General features: G+C 27.3%; 1 long non-coding RNA gene across 1 annotated transcript; it reads left to right on the top strand.

Annotated features, from left to right (window-relative positions):
• The first annotated feature begins 12,398 nt into the window (after positions 1–12,398).
• Positions 12,399–14,355, top strand: LOC136082314 (uncharacterized). Its single transcript, XR_010639588.1, has 2 exons — positions 12,399–12,490; positions 12,951–14,355. It is a non-coding gene; the product is annotated as an uncharacterized LOC136082314 (long non-coding RNA).
• Positions 14,356–14,650: the final 295 nt, after the last annotated feature.

Here is a 14,650-nt window from a genome sequence, read left to right as displayed (position 1 = left end):
CTACTGATAACGCACGAGAAGAGTTGAATGCTAAAGGAATGTGTTGTCTATTTGGCAAAAATTATATCAATGTCAAAATTTATATTCAAGATACAATGAAGGATTTAAAGTTTAAACGACTTATCAGTGGACTAGGAGGTGCAGATTGTATACTTTGCAAAACAAAAACTACTGAATGGACAGATATTACGAGAGTTAGTGAAGGATTTCCGATTGATCGATCATCAGAAGAAACTTGGATGCTGTATGAAAAGCTAGTTAATAAGGATGGTATCATTCCAACTAAAACTGGAGATTTTGCCACACGAAAAGGACTTACTAAAAAACCACAAACCAAATCTGACCAAAAAAGCATATGTATAACACATTCATATATAAACAGCACTACCTGGTTTTTAAAACTACTTTATAGGTGTCATATAGATTACAGACTTTGGGTTACAAAAACTGGACCACTTGGTAAACCAATACGTAACGCAAAAGACAGGGTTATTACTAAAATAAAAGAAAACACTGGACTGCGATTAGATATGTGTTGTAACTCTGGTGAGAAGGGAGGGACATCTACAACAGGGTCACAAGGCCGTAGATTTTTTTCTGAAGAACTAATTTCCAGCATAAATGATCTATGCTCTCCTATGTACAAAGATAGCTTGTTATTACTACATTCTCAAATCAGTATAATACTTCGTATAGTTTCTTGTCAGCGTAAAATTAAAATAGACAAATTTCAGGAGTTATGCAATAATGCTACACTTAACATTATTACAAATATGCCATGGGCACAAATTAACCACACTCTTCATGGAGTCCTTCATCATTCAACTGATTTAATAACTCTAAATGATGGTTATGGCCTTGGCAATTTATCGGAGGAAGGTCTTGAAGCAAACAACAAAGATATTAGAAACTATTTAAAACTTCTCTCTCGTAAGACATCACATCTAGAACAACTTACAGATGTAATGAGTCGTCTTTTAGAGAGATCGGATCCTTGTATTTTAAACCAAATTATCCATTCGCATCCTCCAAAGTTATGCGAAGATAGTGGTTCAAATGAGCATACAAGTAGATCTCATGAGCGTATGTTTTCAAAACCAAAGAGATATTTTGATGATATGTTTGAAAACCTTATTTATGATTAATTATAAAGTTATTAACATTTTTTACTATTTTAACTTTTTATCTTCAAATATATTTTGCAAGTTCAATTCATTAGAACTCTTTCCTTATAATTTTATTATACTTACATTATTTTAAATCCAAATTTGACAGAATACTTGTTTTTAAATACTAAACTTCTTATCACTAGAATAGTAGAAACCAGACCCCCATATTATTTAAACTTTTGAATTTTTTTTTCTTTAAGTATATCTGATAAATTACTTTTTTAATTGTCATCTAAAAAAAAATTTAACTTTGAGTATTTATCAAAAAATACTAATTTATCAAAAATGACCAAATATGGTAATTTGAACCCAGTCCACAAATTTAGTTTAATATTAAAAATTTTAATTTTCCTATAACCAGCAAAAAAATATCTTTCTAAAAAGTCCTCAATGAGTTTTCTAGGATTTCTTAATCATTAGTTATGATCCTATTTCCAAAACTTATCATTCTGGGCCCACTGTGCGTGGTTGCTGTTACTGGAACATTCTTCAATCTTTCGCTTATAATTACTTCTACAACCAACAACACAACACTTTTTTGGCATTGCAAAATAAAGTATTACTTGAATTAAAAAAAGTTTAATTTAAGATTGTTAAATCGGTTCATTGTAAACTTCAAACTCGTGTTTTTTCAGCCCACTAATTTTTTGCGTTCAAGGCAACAAATCCGGCCGTGTTATATAGTAGGCCATGTAAACAATTATTGTAAAACTTCAAAATATATTTATAATGAAAGAAAAAAGAACATTTTGCATATCAAAACTCTAAGAAAAAACCTTGAAAAAAATCAAACTGTTACAGTAATGTTCTACAATCATATTTTAACAAACCAGTAAATGCTTTATACCTTTCCTCAATTATTTTATTCATAAAATGTTGGTTGCTTATAGGTCTTGTGTTAAAATCAATTAACAATGATTGAGGAGATTCTCCTACAACTTCTAATTCTATAGGAAGTATGGGCTTCCTTCCGAACATTAACTCAAAGGGAGCGTATTTTGTAGACTCTTGCCTTGATGTATTGTATGCAAAAATACAAGCATCCAAATGAGTATCCCATGTAATGTGGAGATCATTACAAAATTTTACAAGCATTAACTGGATGGTTTGATTGAACCGCTCATCTAAACCATTAGCCTAAAATACAAGATGATTAAATCCAAGATTTTAAAACTAGACAGCTCTTATACACAAACTGAATTCAAATTTTTATACCTGTGGATGATAATAATATTTAAATTTACCTTATACAATTCTATTGCAACGCCGCTTGCTAATTTTGATTTTAGGGGAAATGCTGCTACTTTTGACGCTTTTTACGCTTGCTAATTTTGATTTTAGGGGAAATGCTGCTACCGACTTTGTGCAATAATCAGAGATAGTAAGAATATATTTATTTTTATCAGATGTTTCAAGTGGTCCTACTAAATCAATTCCAATATGAAACCATGGTGACTTTACTTTAATCGGATGAAGCTATGGACTAGTTTTTTCGAATTTTCGCATATTTGTGTGCTGACACTGTTCACAGCTTTTAACCTATGTTATGTGTAACTTGCAAATTACAAATTCTAGCACATGGTATATATTAATATTCTGATGTCACAGGACTTAAATTTAGAACTATTTAAGAACATACTTTAAAAAAACTTCACACAATACAATATATAATATATGTATATATTATACATTATCGCATTATAAAAAAATAGATACACATTGGTTACAGATATGATAGCAATACTAAAATATGTATCAGGTAGTAATTATACTTATATTCTATAAAAGTGTTATTATTTGTAAAATAGATTAACATTTTGAACAACTTAAAATTTTGAGAACTGTTTCAAATCTTCTATCATTCAATTATTAAAATTTTCTTTATATTTTAAAACATAACATGGTATTATATAATATATATAAATATATATATATATATATATATATATATATATATATATATATATATATATATATATATATATTATATATATATGTATATATATATTATATATATATATATATTATATATATATATATATATATATATATATATATATATATATATATATATATATTATATATATATATATATATATATATATATATATATATATATAAATGCCATATTAATATTGATAACAATGATGCAATATACATACAGCATAATCTACATCTTTGAAAATTCCTGGCCAGTAAAAACATTCTGACACCTTGTAAAAAGTTTGTGTTCTACCAAGGTGACCAGCAGTAGGTTCGCTATGACAAAAATTAACAATTTGTTTTCTTTGCTCTTTGCTAAAAATTACTTCCAACCATATGTCATTCTTTGTCTTGTGATGCAGTTTATCATCCTCCATCCTAAACCTGTAAAGTATAAATAATTATTTATGTATTATTGGAACTGCTTCCAATAATACATAAATAAACTTTTTGTGCTATAACTTTTTTGAATATCCTTGTAAGTATTAGTAAATGAGAGCAAAGTATTTACTTTGTGTAAAAAGAATCTACTATGTTTAGTTTGAAAGTACTGTGTGTATACTAGTATACACTTGTGTGAAACCTAGGTATACCTAAAACAAATATTCAGTGGACATACTTTGTTGATTGCTAGTATACTAGGGACATACATACTCTAATACATAACAAAACATGTAATGTAAAATGGTAGCAATAATGCCATCATATATTACAAAATGTTATATGTACACTGCAACATAGATCACTAACATATATTATATTATATACTTTAGGTACGCGGAAATCGCGTTTTACGGAGCCGATTTTTGTGCTAAAATTTTGTTCCACGTTTTTTTCACTTTTTTTAAGGTAGCGTCAGACAAACGTTTTTTTGTGGTGTCTCTTTTTAGAAACATATATAAACCTAGATATTTTTCTGAAAGAAGAAGGGTTAATCTTGATTTTTATGTGGCTTTTAATGTATTGTTACTAATTTTTCATGGTTTGTTATGGTCCTGAAAATATAGTATATGTTCTCACATTAATTTATAGTAGAAGAAATGTTGAGCCCGCTTTTTTTATTATTGATTCAACTTTCTACATGCATTTTCTAAGCACATGCCAATTTTCAAAGAAAAAAAAAAGGAGCAGATAGTTTACTATGTGTTATTCTACAAATACCACTTTTTTTAGGTAGCCTCAGGCAAACGTTTTTTTGAGGTGTTTCTTTTTAGAAACACATATAAACATAGGATATTTTTTGAAAGAAGAAAGGTCAAGCTTGATTCTTATATTATTTTTAAGTATGGTTGCCTAACTTTTTTATGAATTTTTTTGCTGACAATTTTCTATGAAAATTTAGTCGATGTTCTCACATTAATTTCGTATCAAAGAAATGTTGAGCCCGCTTTTTTTATTATTTATTCTACTTTCTACATGTATTTTCTTTTTACCTGCCAAATTTCAGCCAAAAAAAAATGGGAGCAGATATATAACTAAGTGCAGCACTTTTGGTACCTAATTTCTGTTTTAATGAATTTTTTTTCGGTAACAGCGAACTATATAAATACGGGGGCGGATAGGGGGGCCAGTTCTTAGAAAAACAAATTTTTTCTGCATTATTTTTATTATTAGATAACAGATAACAGAAAAACAGATAAAATGGTAAAAAAAGACTTACAAAAATATATAGATTCTCTAACAGATAGTAAGCAAATTTTTTTTTTCATAATTATATTATTGCTAACTATTTTTAAAACAAAAACATAAATGTAAAAACCTTACTCTTTTTGTTTATCTTAGTAAGATAATCTTAAGTATAAAAAGATTAATGTATTACTAATACATTTTTAGTAATACATTTTTAATAATACAGTTTTAATCTAATACTATTAAATTAAAACTGTTTTGATTTTATTGATAGATTAAAGTATCATTTCACAGGTTCATTAAAACATCATATAAGTATAAAAATTTGTTAATACACAAATAAGTATTAATAATACTTATTTGTATATTAACAAATACTTTGTTAAAAATAAATTATTTTATGATTTGTATAATTTGCTTCTTTTCTTTTAATTTCTATAGAAGTCTACAAATCGAATTTATATTGATTTATTCTTAACAGACATATTTTTTGGTGTTTAGTTTAAAAATGGTATAAAAATTACACTCATCTTCTTTTTTTATTTTCCTGTTGTATACTACTTCTTCCTATAAATATTATTTAAATAATTATACAAACATGTCTAATATTTGCTTCTTGTTTAGATCCTAGCACTATCATTATAGATTTTTTGAGATTTCGTAAATATAGTTCCCATAACATTTTTGCATTAACTTAATGCTTCTAAAGTTTTTTTAAATGTGAGATATAATTATTATTGTCTATACCTTTTTCTTGATGTATACTAGTTTATATATGTTTATTGTTTACATAAGTATATACCCATTCTTAATGTTAGCTTCTTGTTTATATACATATAATCTTTATATTTTAATTTTTAAGTTGTTATTTTTTGAACTTACTTTTGGCAATTACAAGGTGTTATTTTTTATCGTACAATTTTTTTGTTACCTTTAGTTGAATCGACAAGGTCTACCATTGGTAAGTTTGTATATTATAACTTTGTTATGAATCATAGTAACAAAAGTTTAAACATGTGTGTCTAGGTTTAACTCATATTTTGTTTAACTCTCATTTCATCACTTGCTATAGTATACTACTTCTTCCTATAAATCCTATGTATACTACTTCTTCCTATAAATATTATTTAAATAATTATACAAACATGTCTAATATTTGCTTCTTGTTTAGATCCTAGCACTATCATTATAGATTTTTTGAGATTTCGTAAATATAGTTCCCATAACATTTTTGCATTAACTTAATGCTTCTAAAGTTTTTTTTAAATGTGAGATATAATTATTATTGTCTATACCTTTTTCTTGATGTATACTAGTTTATATATGTTTATTGTTTACATAAGTATATACCCATTCTTAATGTTAGCTTCTTGTTTATATACATATAATCTTTATATTTTAATTTTGAAGTTGTTATTTTTTGAACTTACTTTTGGCAATTACAAGGTGTTATTTTTTATCGTACAATTTTTTTGTTACCTTTAGTTGAATCGACAAGGTCTACCATTGGTAAGTTTGTATATTATAACTTTGTTATGAATCATAGTAACAAAAGTTTAAACATGTGTGTCTAGGTTTAACTCATATTTTGTTTAACTCTCATTTCATCACTTGCTATAGTATACTACTTCTTCCTATAAATCCTATGTATACTACTTCTTCCTATAAATATTATTTAAATAATTATACAAACATGTCTAATATTTGCTTCTTGTTTAGATCCTAGCACTATCATTATAGATTTTTTGAGATTTCGTAAATATAGTTCCCATAACATTTTTGCATTAACTTAATGCTTCTAAAGTTTTTTTAAATGTGAGATATAATTATTATTGTCTATACCTTTTTCTTGATGTATACTAGTTTATATATGTTTATTGTTTACATAAGTATATACCCATTCTTAATGTTAGCTTCTTGTTTATATACATATAATCTTTATATTTTAATTTTGAAGTTGTTATTTTTTGAACTTACTTTTGGCAATTACAAGGTGTTATTTTTTATCGTACAATTTTTTTGTTACCTTTAGTTGAATCGACAAGGTCTACCATTGGTAAGTTTGTATATTATAACTTTGTTATGAATCATAGTAACAAAAGTTTAAACATGTGTGTCTAGGTTTAACTCATATTTTGTTTAACTCTCATTTCATCACTTGCTATAGTATACTACTTCTTCCTATAAATCCTATGTATACTACTTCTTCCTATAAATATTATTTAAATAATTATACAAACATGTCTAATATTTGCTTCTTGTTTAGATCCTAGCACTATCATTATAGATTTTTTGAGATTTCGTAAATATAGTTCCCATAACATTTTTGCATTAACTTAATGCTTCTAAAGTTTTTTTAAATGTGAGATATAATTATTATTGTCTATACCTTTTTCTTGATGTATACTAGTTTATATATGTTTATTGTTTACATAAGTATATACCCATTCTTAATGTTAGCTTCTTGTTTATATACATATAATCTTTATATTTTAATTTTGAAGTTGTTATTTTTTGAACTTACTTTTGGCAATTACAAGGTGTTATTTTTTATCGTACAATTTTTTTGTTACCTTTAGTTGAATCGACAAGGTCTACCATTGGTAAGTTTGTATATTATAACTTTGTTATGAATCATAGTAACAAAAGTTTAAACATGTGTGTCTAGGTTTAACTCATATTTTGTTTAACTCTCATTTCATCACTTGCTATAGTTAGTAATTTTGAAAACCAGGAATTTTTATTCTGTAAATATATTTAATGCTAAACTTATTTTTTTTTGCGGTGTCTTACTCCTTTTTTAACTTTAGAACCATCTTCATCTGGTACAGTTGGTAAGTTCTAAAAACCTGTTATGCATTCCTTATCAAATGCAACATTTATTTTTTATAACAATCTTTTAACCTTAGTTCCAACTTTAACTGCAACAAGTGGTAAGTTTAAAAACTATTACTTTTTAATATGTGTACGCATTTCTCAACAAATGCAATATTTATTTTCTATTAAAACTTTTTAACCTCAGGAACATCCTCATCTGCTACAATTGGTATATTTTAAATACTTTACTTTCTAATATGTGTATGTATTTTTCATCAATTCCAATATTTGTTTTTTATTACAACTTTTTTACCTTAGTTTTATTGTCGTCTGCATCAAGTGGTATGTCTAAATAATATTACTTTTTCCTATGTGTATCCATTTTTCATCATTTGCTATATTAATTTTTTATTACAACTTTTTAACGTTAGGACCATCTTCATCTGATAAGATTGGTAAGTTTTAAAATTTTTACTTTCTATTTGTGTATGCCTTTTTTTATCAATTGCTATAATTTTCTTTTTTAAAACTTTTTTTACCTCTGTTTCATCGTCCTCTGCATCAAGTGGTATGTCTAAATAATATTACTTGTTAATATGCATGTCCATTATTTATCATTTGCTATATTAATTTTATATTACAACTTTTTAACCTTAGAACCGTGTTCATCTTCTACGATTGGTAAGTTTTAAAAATTTTACCTTCTAATTGTGTATGTATTTTTCATCAATTACAATTTTTCTTATTACAACTTTTTAACCTTAGTTTCATGTTCATCTGCAACGACTGGTATGTCTAAAAACTATTACTTTTTAATATGTGTGCGCATTTCTTAGCAATTGCAATATCTTTAAATGACAACTTTTTCTACTTTTAGTTCCACCTGCTCAACCTTCTGCTGGTAAATTTATGTATTAAAAATGTATCTGAATTATCAAATTTTTATTATTCCTATTAATATACACTGTTTAATACATTTATATTGTGTTTTCATTTGAATTCTCATAAAAGGAAAATCACTAGCAGTATTGAAATTTTTACTCTTATTAAAAATTTGTTTACCTATCAGTGATTTATTAGTCAATAATTTTATATATTTAGATAAACTTTAACAAGTAAAAAATTTTTATTAAGTGTTACATAATGCCATTTGTTACTAATATAATTATTATTTATTTGCTTTTAAAGCTTACATAGCCTACAGGGTTTACAGGACCTAGCATCCTGGACCCACCAGCAACAGATCATGTTTGCGTTGGATCCAGTTTTGGGGCAAAGATGACCCTCTTTTTAGATGGCCCTTTTATCCCCCAAACAGGAGTGCTGGGGACAGCAGCAGAGGTACTGCAAAAGGTCATGGCAGAAGAGGTCGACCTAGGCGGAATGTTTTATGGCTTGCAAAATGAGTACCGCAAGTTTTGTAGCTTGCAAATATGGTACAACAAGTTTTATGGCTTGCAAAATGAGTACCGCAAGTTTTGTAGCTTGCAAATATGGTACAGCAAGTTTTATGGCTTGCAAATTTTTTTTGATAGGCTTACCTTCACGTGGTGTCTATTGTTAAAAATGATTTAATTTTATTCATTAATGGAATTGAAAAATTAAATCATTCACTAAAAGCCAAGACAAAACTTAATTACATTTTTTATTTCAAAATACTTATTGTTTTTGTGTGTTTTTTGTTAAGGTTGGAGTGGGTAATCGGTCCCTTTAAAGGACAAAATGGATATTCAAACTCATCTTGTAATGTTGTAAATTAGTTTTTTATTCTAATTTCTCTCTGCTTAAGAAAGCATTTTAACATTTTTTGTGAATTTGTTATTAATTTTTTTTTTCAGGTTTAGGGCAGCAGGGGGAGGGGGCGGCATACGCTCCCTCCCCATAAAAGGTAATTTTATACACCACTAGTTACTATTTTTCAAAGTATTAAAATATTATATTTATTTTTATAATTTACTCATTTTAGTAAATATTACAATATTTATAATATTGTGTTATTATATATAATAGGGTGTGTTAAACCTTACCCACAACCTAACACCCAACTTTATGATAGACCTGTAATACTCTCTAGTGATGTAGAATAAAATAATACCAAAATCTTATTCATAAATATTATCAATTTCATAAAAAAAACACTCTTTAATGGAGAAAAAGTGTTTATTGTGAGGTGTCTGTGGTGGATTAGCACCCCCTCTGGATCCCTTGATGCGCCATTTACCTAGAAAAATATTTAAAATTAAAGCCCATTTTTACACCTATCTTTTGATATCAAGTTATAGATTTTTGAATAAGAATTGACAATGTTATAACAATTTATGTAAAAAAAAAAATTTTTTTGACCACAGTTTTATCAAGAAATCCATATATCGAAAATTTGCTACTAAAAACGTCATAACTTTTTATAGAATTGTCCGATTTTCGTAATTTTTTCACCTTTGAAATACTGTATTTGAGAGCTTTCTAATGATATATAACATTCTAGTATTTGAATAATTTAAAAAAATCAGTCCACGTACCTATATACTTTAGTGATCTGTAACACTGACACTGTATATAATATAATAACAAATATAGTCGATATGTCAAATAGAATATATGATAATTATATATTCTATTTGACAAATAGAATATAAAATTATCATATATAATATATGATAATTTTATATTCTATTTGTCAAATAGAATATATAACTATCATATATTCTATTTGACATATCGACTATATTTGTAATCTACTTTACAGTGTCACAAATGCTACAAATAATTTCTCATAATGACTATATTTGTAACTTTCTTAACAGTGTATAAAAGTATATATCATATTGTAACTATGTTACTAGTAACATAGATACAAAATAATATAATCTATGTATGTTTATAATCTATACCTGCTTGCTCTTCGTCGAATAGCCCGCTTTTCATTCGGTGTGCAGTTATAGCGATAAACAGATGTAGATATATAGTTACTAACATCAGCAAGCATTCTTTCTTCAGCATTATTCTGTTCATCCATTTTTAAAATTAATTTTTAAAATGATGGTACAAATTCAGCCGCAATTCATAAAATTACACTATTCTCTAGGTCGGACAACTTACTCCAAGCTAGGACATTCTACTCCGGAGTAAAATGTCCGCTCGGACAGTTTACTTCAGCGGACAGTTTTCTCCGTGACAGACCTCCTTGTTAATAAAAAGATGATAGGTATTCATTATAAAAAATGCACGGGGATAAGCTTTGAGAAAACATGATAAACAGAATTTTGCGCAGTTGCAACCAATGATATATTTTATGTATATATATATATATATATATATATATATATATATATATATATATATATATATATATATATATATATATATATATATATATATATATATATATATATATATATATATATATATATATATTAGGGTGTTTCATATTTTATCAATTTTTGAAATTAAACTCGCGAATCGATTTATAAATTGACCATTTATATGAAAATAAGTTTGAACAAAAAAAAGTATGTTTGTACAATTTTTAGGGTCCCCGCCAGTTCGATTTTGGGCAAAAATGTTGGGTGTTTTAAACGCCTGGCGGGGACCTTAAAATTTATCCTATAAAATTTTTTATTCTTTTAAATAATATATGTTAGATTGGATATTAATTACATAAAAGGAACATGTTGAAAAAATTAAAATACGCCTCCGAGTTATAAAATACGCCTCCGAGTTATAAAATACGCCTCCGAGTTATAAGATACGCCACCGAGTTATAAAATAGGTTTTTGTAAATATTAATAACTCGGAGGCGTATGTTAATTTTTTCAACATGCTCCTTTTATGTAATTAATATCCAATCCAACATATATTATTTAAAAGAATAAAAAATTTTATAGGATAAATTTTAAGGTCCCCGCCAGGCGTTTAAAACACCCAACATTTTTGCCCAAAATCGAACTGGCGGGGACCCTAAAAATTGTACAAACATACTTTTTTTTGTTCAAACTTATTTTCATATAAATGGTCAATTTATAAATCGATTCGCGAGTTTAATTTCAAAAATTGATAAAATATGAAACACCCTAATATATATATATATATATATATATATATATATATATATATATATATATATATATATATATATATATATATATATATATATATATATATATATATATATATATATATATATATATATATATGATACATATTATATATTATATATATGGTATATATAATATAACATTGGTTGCAACACATATTTTGCCATTTTATTTCACTCCCAGTCAAAATTAAGTAGCTTCGCTCCGAAATGTTTGACATTCTTACAAAAATTTATGAACATGAGAGAAAAAACCCCGTAAAAACTCGGTTTCTTTAGCGAAAATTTCATTTTTCGGTTTAGTAAAATTAGTAAAGCTTCACTTGCTACCCCTGGATCCACTCCTGATAATAATACTGCCTCAGTATTTTTTTATCGTTACTATTTTACCGCAAATGATGTTTGAAAGGTTGAAAACTTCCGCGCAGTAAAATTTTAACGCAGGAATTTAAAAACGCATACATTTAATCATTAAGACCATGGCCATGGCACAGTGGGCCAGTGACTGGACAAAAGTATAAAAACCAAAATCAGAATTTTGATGTCTAATGGTTTTAAACCTTTTCAAAGACATAATAAAACAATTTAAAACCGTTTATATACACTTAAAGTTTTAATGAAATATACTAATGCTGTAGACGCGAATGTAAATTAGAAAAAAAAAATTATAAAGAGAATAATGTTATTTAAAAAATCGATGGAAATAAATAAAATTTACATAAAATATTGCGCTTTTTAAAGTATTATATTATAACTCTGTTATATTATCTAGATTTTAAAAGTTGTCAGACTAAACTTGGTAAGTAATTAACATATTTATAGCAATTTTAAATATGCTTAATATGTTATATTTTAATGTCTAACTTTTGCTTTTAATTGACAATATATTTTTTTATTGCTACATCTTGCTTTTATACTCAGTTATTTTAAAGCTTATATATGTTTGCTTTAATAATTTCATAAATCTGGCTGCCACTAGGCGCCACTTTGGTTTTCTTTTACGTTTGAACTCTTTTACCTAACAAAAAATCTGTTAGTGCGTTCAAAAATTTTTATTTGCACAAAATTTTAAAAAACGTGGAAAACATATAATACGGTCTTACTCATACAAAACGTATTACTGAACAATAATATATATATATATATATATATATATATATATATATATATATATATATATATATATATATATATATATATATATATATATATATATATATATATACATCCTAAATTAAATTTTGTTCTTATTTATTTAGCGCTTGTCAAACCAAATGGATTTAATAATCTATTTTGGTTGCTTTGGTTGTGGCTACTCATTTATTAAGGCTTCATGAATGTCACAAGAAGCAAAATTCACTAATTTATTTGACTTTGGCAGACACCCTGTCATCTTTGTTACATAGACTTGGTTCAACGAGTTCTCTCAAACAGAACTGGTAGGCTATAATCTGCATCAACAAGATAGATGCTCTTGTGGTGGTGGTGTGGCTTCATATAGGAGGAAAAGTATCACTGCTAGTAAAGTAAAAATCAGCCAACTAAACTCTAAAAATGGTAGTGAGTTACAGCAGAAGGTCATGTTTTCGAGAACTGGCGATATTTCAGGCATGCCTTGCAGATAACTACCTGTCACAATCAATAACTTTTTTGACATATAGACAATCAAATTAAAGCACACCTAAAAATCTTTTACACTTAATCATAAGTGACGAGTCGGATTGTTTTGTCAACATAAAAGTAGATGTGCCATTAGGGGTTACAATACATGGGCGATCGCACTGCCTAATCTCAGGCACTTTCACAACCGTTAAAAATGAACATTAATTAATAATTATTAATTATTAATTACGTGATATATATGGCGTAAAGCAAAAAACGAGGAAATATTAACATAATATGTTGATATTTCTGTGTTTGTATTATATTAAAGCGTTTGACTAGAAAGATTTTAACAAACGAGTGTTACCATCTTTTTTGTCTTGCACGAGTTTTATACCAACTACAAACACTCCCATTGTCGAAATCTCCAACCCATGGGCAGTACCGAGAGTTAAAGAGGCAGTCGTCGAAAAAAAAAAAGTTAGGGAAAAGTACCAAACTGCTGAATTTCCAACAAAGTTAGGGAATGTTTTGTTCAAGATCAAATGAATCGTTAAGTACGTCATCCAGGTGTGGTCACCATACTAACAGGGAGACATTGACGCGGAGAGAGTCCAAAACCGTGCTACCAAATAAATTTTTTCGTTAAACGTAAAACCTCTGAACAGAGAAGAGCTAGTTAGGCCTCACAACACTTGAAGAGAGAAAAAAAAAGAGACGATTTTTAAATACAGGCACAAAATTTACGAAATAAACTTCCACGTACCACTGAGTCGCCCATCATCAAATTACATTATGCGAGGTCAAAATCAACGACTGGCACAGCAACAAATACTGGATTGCATGCAGAGTGAGAAATTCTTTACAAACCGTGTTGTGTCTCAGTGAAATGCCTTGCCATAAAAATTAATTGACGCGACCTCGATTGACATGTTTAAAAATTGTCTGGATGAAATTGGTAAAAAAGAAGCATAAAAGTATATTATATTCTTCCATTATACCACTGGTTTGACAGGTGCGCAGGAGTATTGATAATAATATTTAAACAAAAAGTAGCAAAAATTGTTTTTTTATTTTTCAAAACTTCTTAAATTCTTAAGGATAGTTAAAATACTTAAAAGTATTGACCACTGAAATAAAATAAACTAAGCTAAAAGGAATCCCATTAAAGTTATTGCACAGCTCTCACCTTTCAGAAAACAATGCTTATGGCTTATTTGTTATAAAGCAAACGTGTTTGTTATTAGAGTTCAAGCTTTAGATCGGGAGGTTCGTGGTTTGAAGCCATCTTTGGCCATATATGCAGCATTAGTAGGGAAGGAGGCGTGAAATTCCGGTTAAATGCTTTTCCGTGGTG

Source organism: Hydra vulgaris, chromosome 07 (genome assembly GCF_038396675.1).
Source record: "Hydra vulgaris chromosome 07, alternate assembly HydraT2T_AEP".
In the NCBI taxonomy this organism is placed as follows: Eukaryota; Metazoa; Cnidaria; class Hydrozoa; order Anthoathecata; family Hydridae; genus Hydra; species Hydra vulgaris.
This window is presented reverse-complemented; position numbering and strand designations above follow the sequence as displayed.